Source organism: Arachis hypogaea, chromosome 17 (assembly GCF_003086295.3).
Source record: "Arachis hypogaea cultivar Tifrunner chromosome 17, arahy.Tifrunner.gnm2.J5K5, whole genome shotgun sequence".
Classification (NCBI taxonomy): domain Eukaryota; kingdom Viridiplantae; phylum Streptophyta; class Magnoliopsida; order Fabales; family Fabaceae; genus Arachis; species Arachis hypogaea.
Window position 1 is genome coordinate 52,361,187 of NC_092052.1, and position 7,561 is coordinate 52,368,747.

Below are 7,561 nucleotides of genomic sequence, written 5' to 3' on the forward strand. Positions count from 1 at the left end.
ATGGGGTTTGTTAGAACTTTCCAACCTCTTCTTTGAATTTCATGTCGGATCTCCAGATACTCATTTCTTTTGAGTTTGAAAGGGACCTCGGGGATCACCTTCTTCTTGGCCACAACATCATAGAAGTGGTCTTGATGGGCTTTGGAGATGAACCTTTCCATCTCCCAAGACTCGGAAGTGGAAGCTTTTGTCTTCCCTTTCCCTTTTCTAGAGGATTCTCCGGTCTTGGGTGCCATCAATGGTAATGGAAAAACAAAAAGCTTATGCTTTTACCACACCAAACTTAGAATATTGCTCGTCCTCGAGCAAGAGAAGAAGAATAGAATAAGAAGAAGAAGAAATGGAGGAGAGGGAGAAGGGATTGTGTTTCGGCCAAGAAGAGAAGAGAGGGTTGTGTTTTGTGAAAATGAGGAAGAATGGAGGGCTATATATAGGGGAGGGAGGGGGTTAAGGTTCGGCCATTTAGGGTGGGTTTGGGTGGGAAATTGGTTTTGAATTTTTGAAGGTAGGTGGAGTTTATGAGGTAGGTTTATAGGGAAGAGAGATTGAGGTGGTTGGTGAAGGGTTTTGGGGAAGAGTGTTTATGGGGTTTTGTGAAGGAGAGGTGAGAAGAAGAGAGTGGAGGTAGGTGGGGATCCTGTTGGGTCCACAGATCCTGAGGTGTTCAAGGATTTACATCCCTGCACCCATTAGGCATGTAAAAATGCCCTTGCACACAACTCTGGGCGTTCAGCGCCAGGTTGGTGCCCATTTTGGGCGTTCAACGCCCATTTGTTGGCCATTTCTGGCGTTGAACGCCAGAACCATGCCTGTTCTGGGCGTTTAGCGCCCAAATATTGCCCATTTTGGGCGTTCAGCGCCAGAACCATGCTCTGTTCTGGCGTTGAACGCCAGGCAGGTGCTTCCTCCAGGGTGTGATTTTTCTTCTGCTGTTTTTGATTCCGTTTTCAATTTTTCTATTTATTTTGTGACTCCACATGATCATGAACCTAATAAAACATGAAAAACAAGGAAAATAAATAAATAAACATTGGGTTGCCTCCCAACAAGCGCTTCTTTAATGTCAATAGCTTGACAGTGGGCTCTCATGGAGCCTCACAGATGTGCAGAGCTTTGTTGAGACTCCCTATCACCAAACTTAGAGTTTGGATATGGAAGTTCAACACCAAACTTAGAGTTTGGTTGTGGCCTCCCAACACCAAACTTAGAGTTTGATTGTGGGGGCTTTGGTTGACTCTGCTTTGAGAGAAGCTTTTTATGCTTCCTCTCCATGGATGCAGAGAGAGATCCTTGAGTTGTAAACACAAGGTTGTCCTTATTCACTTGAAGGATCAATTCTCCTCTGTCCACATCAATCACAGCTCTTGCTGTGGCTAGGAAAGGTCTTCCTACGATGATGGATTCATCCTCTTCCTTTCCAGTATCCAAGACTATGAAATCAGTAGGGATGTAAAGGCCTTCAATTTTTACTAACACATCCTCTACTTGTCCGTAAGCCTGTTTTCTTGAGTTGTCTGCCATCTCTAATGAGATTTTAGCAGCTTGCACCTCATAGATTTCCAGTTTCTCCATTACAGAGAGGGGCATGAGGTTTATCCCTGAACTAAGGTCACACAGAGCCTTAAAGATCATGGTGCCTATGGTACAAGGTATTATGAACTTTCCAGGATCCTGTCTCTTCTGAGGCAATGTCAGTTGATCCAGATCACTTAGTTCATTGGTGAACAAGGGAGGTTCATCTTCCCAAGTCTCAATACCAAATAATTTGGCATTCAGCTTCATGATTGCACCAAGGAACTTGGCAGTTTGCTCTTCAGTAACATCCTCATTTTCTTCAGAAGAGGAGTACTCATCAGAGCTCATGAATGGCATAAGGAGGTTCAATGGAATCTCTATGGTCTCTAGATGGACCTCAGAGTCCTTTGGTTCCTCAGAGGAAAGCTCCTTATTAATCACTAGACGTCCTAGGAGGTCTTATTCCTTGGGATTCACGTCCTCCTCTCCCTCTTTGGGTTCGGCCATGGTGCTTATGTCAATGGCCTTGTACTCTCCTTTTGGATTCTCTTCTGTATTGCTTGGGAGAGTACTAGAAGGGATTTCAGTGATCCTTTTACTCAGCTGGCCCACTTGTGCTTCCAAATTTCTAATGGAAGACCTTGTTTCATTCATGAAACTTACAGTGGCCTTGGACAGATCAGAGACTAACTTTGCCAAATTAGAGGTATTTTGTTCAGAATTCTCTGTCTATTGCTGAGTGGATGATGGAAAAGGCTTGCTATTGCTAAACCTGTTTCTTCCACCATTATTAAAGCCTTGTTGAGGCTTTTGATCCTTCCATGAGAAATTTGGATGATTTCTCCATGATGAGTTATAGGTGTTTCCATAAGGTTCACCCATATAATTTACCTCTGCTATTGCAGGGTTCTCAGGATCATAAGCTTCTTCTTCAGAAGATGCCTCTTGAATACTGTTGGATGCAGCTTGTATTCCATTCAGACTCTGAGAAATCAGATTGACTTGCTTAGTCAATATTTTATTCTGAGCCAATATAGCATTCAGAGTATCAATTTCAAGAACTCCCTTCTTCATAGGCGTCCCATTACTCACAGGATTCCTCTCAGAAGTGTACATGAACTGGTTATTGGCAACCATGTCAATGAGTTCTTGAGCTTCTGCAGGCATTTTCTTTAGGTGAATGGATCCACCTGCAGAAGTATCCAATGACATTTTAGCTAAGTCAGACAGACCATCATAGAAGATATCCAGGATGGTCCATTCTGAAAGCATGTCAGTAGGACACTTTTTGGTCAGTCCTTTGTATCTCTCCCAAGCTTCATAGAGGGATTCACCTTCTTTCTGTCTGAAGGTCTGAACGTCCACTCTAATCTTACTAAGCTTTTGAGGAGGAAAGAACTTGGCTAAGAAAGCCTTGACTAGCTTATCCCATGAGTTCAGGCTATCCTTAGGTTGAGAATTCAACCAGAGTCTAGCTCTGTCTCTTACAGCAAAAGAGAAAAGCATGAGCCTGTAGACTTCAGGATCTACTCCATTAGTCTTAACAGTATCACAGATCTGCAAGAATTCAGTTAAGAACTGAAAAGGATCTTCAGATGGAAGTCTATGAAACTTGCAGTTTTGTTGCATCAGAGAAACTAGCTGAGGTTTCAGCTCAAAATTGTTTGCTCCAATGGTGGGGATGGAGATGCTTCTTCCATGTAAATTGGAATTTGGTGCAGTAAAGTCACCAAGCATTCTCCTTGCATTGTTGTTGGGTTCGGCTGCCATCTCCTTTACTTGTTCGAAATTTTCAATCAAGTTGTCTCTGTATTGTTGTAATTTAGCTTCTCTTAATTTCCTCTTCAGAGTCCTTTCAGGTTCTGGATCAGCTTCAACAAGAATGCCTTTTTCTCTGTCCCTGCTCATAAGAAAGAGGAGAAAAAAAGAAAAGAAGAGGAATCCTCTATGTCACAATAAAGAGGTTCCTTATTGTTAGTAGAAGAAAAGAAGAAGAGAAAAATCTGAACTCAGAGAGAGAGAGAGAGAGAGTTAGTTAGGTGGTTTTGAAAAAGATAAGAAATAAACAAAAAGTTAGTTAGTTAGTTGAAACAAATTTTGAAAAGATAAGAAGTTAGAAAAGATATTTTGAAATCAAATTTTTGAAAAGGATAAGATAAGAAGATATTTTTGAAAAGATATGATTGAAATTAGTTTTTGAAAAAGATTTAATTTTTAAAAATCACAATTAATGACTTGATTTACAAGAAATCACAAGATATGATTCTAGAGCTTAAAGTTTGAATCTTTCTTAACAAGCAAGTAACAAACTTGAAATTTTTGAATCAAAACATTAATTGTTATTGTTATTTTCGAAAATTATGATGTAAAATTAAGAAAAAGATTTGATTTTTGAAAAAGATTTTGAAAAAGATAAGATTTTTAAATTGAAAATTTGATTTGACTTATGAAAACAACTAGATTTTAAAAATTTTTGAAAAAGTCAAATCTAATTTTCGAAATTTTAAGAGAGAAAAGGGAAAGATGTTTTTTTTTTTGATTTTTGAATTTTTATGATGAGAGAGAAAAATAAGAAAAATGATGCAATGCATGAAAGTTATGGATCAAAACAATGAATGCATGCAAGAATGCTATGAATGTCAAGATGAACACCAAGAACACTATAAAGATCATGATGAACATCAAGAACATATTTTTGAAAAATTTTTAATGCAAGGAAAACATGCAAGACACCAAACTTAGAATTCTTTAATGCTTAGACACTAAGAATTCAAGAATGCATATGAAAAACAAGAAAAGACACAAAACATGCAAATGCAAAGATCAAACAAGAAGACTTACCAAGAACAACTTGAAGATCATGAAGAACACTATGAATGCATGATTTTTTTTTTTTCGAAAAATGCAAGATGCACATGCAATTGACACCAAACTTATAACATGACACATGACTCAAACAAGAAACACAAAAATATTTTTGATTTTTTTTATTTTTATGATTTTCTAATTTTTTTGGATTTTTATTTTATATTTTTTGAAAATTAAAAAGAAAAATAAGGATTCCAAAATTTTTAATATGAATTCCAGAAATCTTGCTTTCTTAGTCTAAAGCTTCAGTCCAGGAATTAGACATGGCTTACTAGCCAGCCAAGCTTTCAATGAAAGCTCCGGTCCAAAACACTAGACATGGAGCTTCAGCATGTAGATCAGGAATAGCAGCAGGTGGATTAGCAACAACTAGCTTGCTCTTGATAACAAATTGCAAGCCTCAGTCCAAATGAATTTAGACATGGCTTTACAGCCAGCCAAGCTTCACATGCTTCGTGAAACACTAGAATTCATTCTTAAAAATTCTGAAGAAAAATATATTTTTGAAAACATTTTCATTTTTTTTTTGAAAACAGATGAGAAAATTTTTGAAATATTTTTGAAAGATTTTTGAAAATAAAATAAAAAGAAAATTACCTAATCTGAGCAACAAGATGAACCGTCAGTTGTCCAAACTCGAACAATCCCCGGCAACGGCGCCAAAAACTTGGTGCGCAGAAATTGTGATTACACTTTGATTATGTAAAATTCATCGCTCTTTCTTTCCCTGGTAATGGCGCCAAAAACATGATGCCAATACCATGGTTCACAACTTCGCACAACTAACCAGCAAGTGCACTGGGTCATCCAAGTAATACCTTACGTGAGTAAGGGTCGAATCCCACGGAGATTGTTGGTGTGAAGCAAGCTATGGTCACCTTGCAAATCTCAGTCAGGCGGATATAAAATAGTAATGGAGTTTTCGAATAATAATTAATAAGATAGGGATAGAAATACTTATGTAAATCACTTGGTGAGAATTTCAGATAAGTGAATAGAGATGCTTTTGTTCCTCTGAACCTCTGCTTTCCTGCTATCTTCATCCAATCAGTCTTACTCCTTTTCATGGCTGGCTTTATGTAATGCATCACCATTGTCAGTAGCTACTTTTGGTCTTCTCTCGGGAAAATGATCCAAATGCCCTGTCACGGCACGACTAATCGTCTGGAGGCATCACCCTTGTCAATGGCTTACATCCTATCCTCTCAGTGAAAATGGTCAACGCACCCTGTCACGGCACGACTATTCATCTGTCGGTTCTCGATCATGCTGGAATAGGATTTACTATCCTTTTGCGTTCTGTCACTACGCCCGGCAATCGCGAGTTTGAAGCTCATCACAGTCATTCAATCATTGAATCCTACTCGGAATACCACAGACAAGGTTTAGACTTTCCGGATTCTCTTGAATGCCGCCATCATTCTAGCTTACACCACGAAGATTCTGATTAAGAGATCTAAGAGATACTCATTCAGTCGAAGGTAGAACGGAAGTGGTTGTCAGGCACGCGTTCATAGGGAATGATGATGATTTTCACGTTCATCACATTCAGGTTGAAGTGCGAATGAATATCTTAGAAGCAGAATAAGTTGAATTGAATAGAAAACAGTAGTACTTTGCATTAATCTTTGAGGAACAGCAGAGCTCCACACCTTAATCTATGGAGTGTAGAAACTCTACCGTTTGAAAATACATAAGTGAAGGTCCAGGCATGGCCAAGAGGCCAGCCCTCAAACGTGATCTAAGATAGCATACAACTGATCAAAGATATCTAATACAATAGTAAAAGGTCTTATTTACAATAAACTAGCTACTAGGGTTTACATGAGTAAGTAATTGATGCATAAATTCACTTCTGGGGCCCACTTGGTGTGTGCTTGGACTGAGCTTTAACTTTCCACGTACAGAGGCCATTTGTTGAGTTGAACGCCAGGTTTTGATCCATTTCTGGCGTTCAACTCTGGTTTTGGATCCTTTTCTGGCGCTGGACGCCAGAATTGGGCAGAGAGCTGGCGTTGAACGCCAGTTTGCGTCGTCTATTCTTGGTCAAAGTATGGACTATTATATATTGCTGGAAAGCCCTGGATGTCTACTTTCCAACGCAATTGGAAGCGCACCATTTCGAGTTTTTTATCTCCAGAAAATCCATTTTGAGTGCAGGGAGGTCAGAATCCAACAGCATCAGCAGTCCTTCTTCAACCTCTGAATCTGATTTTTGCTCAAGTCCCTCAATTTCAGCCAGAAAATACCTGAAATCACAGAAAAACACACAAACTCATAGTAAAGTCCAGAAATGTGAATTTAACATAAAAACTAATGAAAACATCCCTAAAAGTAACTAGATCCTACTAAAAACATACTAAAAACAATGCCAAAAAGCGTATAAATTATCCGCTCATCAATCACATTAGCCCTATGTGCTCTCATGTATGTTCTTGGAGGATTGATTCACTTTTGACCCAGTAGATAGAAACATTTGCATTAGTTGTATCCATTTAGGAAGATTGCTTTTCATAAACCCCATTCTCCTATGTTCTTTGGTCTTTTTATTTTTAGCATGAGGATATGCTTGGTTTAAGTGTGGGAAGGTTTCGTAAACCCCAATTTTGTGGTTTATTTTGTGTAGAATTTGGAAGGTTTTATCAATATTTTCCGTACTTATTCATATAAATTGCATGGTTTTGTGTTTCCTTCCTAATTTTGCTTCATGGTTGAAAATATGCTTCTTTGACCCTAAAAATGCTATATTTTAATCTTCTTCTATTACCATTCGATGCCGTGATATATTTGTTAAGTGATTTTAGAGTCTACAGGGCAAGGATGGCCTAGAAGATGGAAAGGAAGCATGCACAAGTGGAAGGAACATGAAGAATTCAGATTTGGAGGAGCTAGCACCGACGCGCACGCGTAGCCGACGCTCACGCGTGGAAGCGTATAGATGGGACTCACGCGCAAGAGTTGACACATTCATGTACATTGGCAAAAATCCCACCGACGCGTACGAATTCCTGGCTCGTACGCGTGGATTGCAAAACTCACCGACACGCACGTGTGGCCGACGCGTACGCGTGACGCTCAGCACGTGACCTCATTAATGAACTCGTGGCTGGCAATTTTAGAGGAGCTCCAGGCCCAATTCCAACCTGATTTTGCATGGAACAGACCCAGGAATTGTAGG

The 7,561-nt window shown here is 39.2% G+C and overlaps 1 non-coding gene across 1 annotated transcript; it reads left to right on the plus strand.

Annotated features, from left to right (window-relative positions):
- The first annotated feature begins 2,782 nt into the window (after positions 1-2,782).
- Positions 2,783-2,889, plus strand: LOC112767598 (small nucleolar RNA R71). Its single transcript, XR_003185039.1, has one exon. It is a non-coding gene; the product is annotated as a small nucleolar RNA R71 (small nucleolar RNA).
- The last annotated feature ends 4,672 nt before the right edge of the window (positions 2,890-7,561 follow it).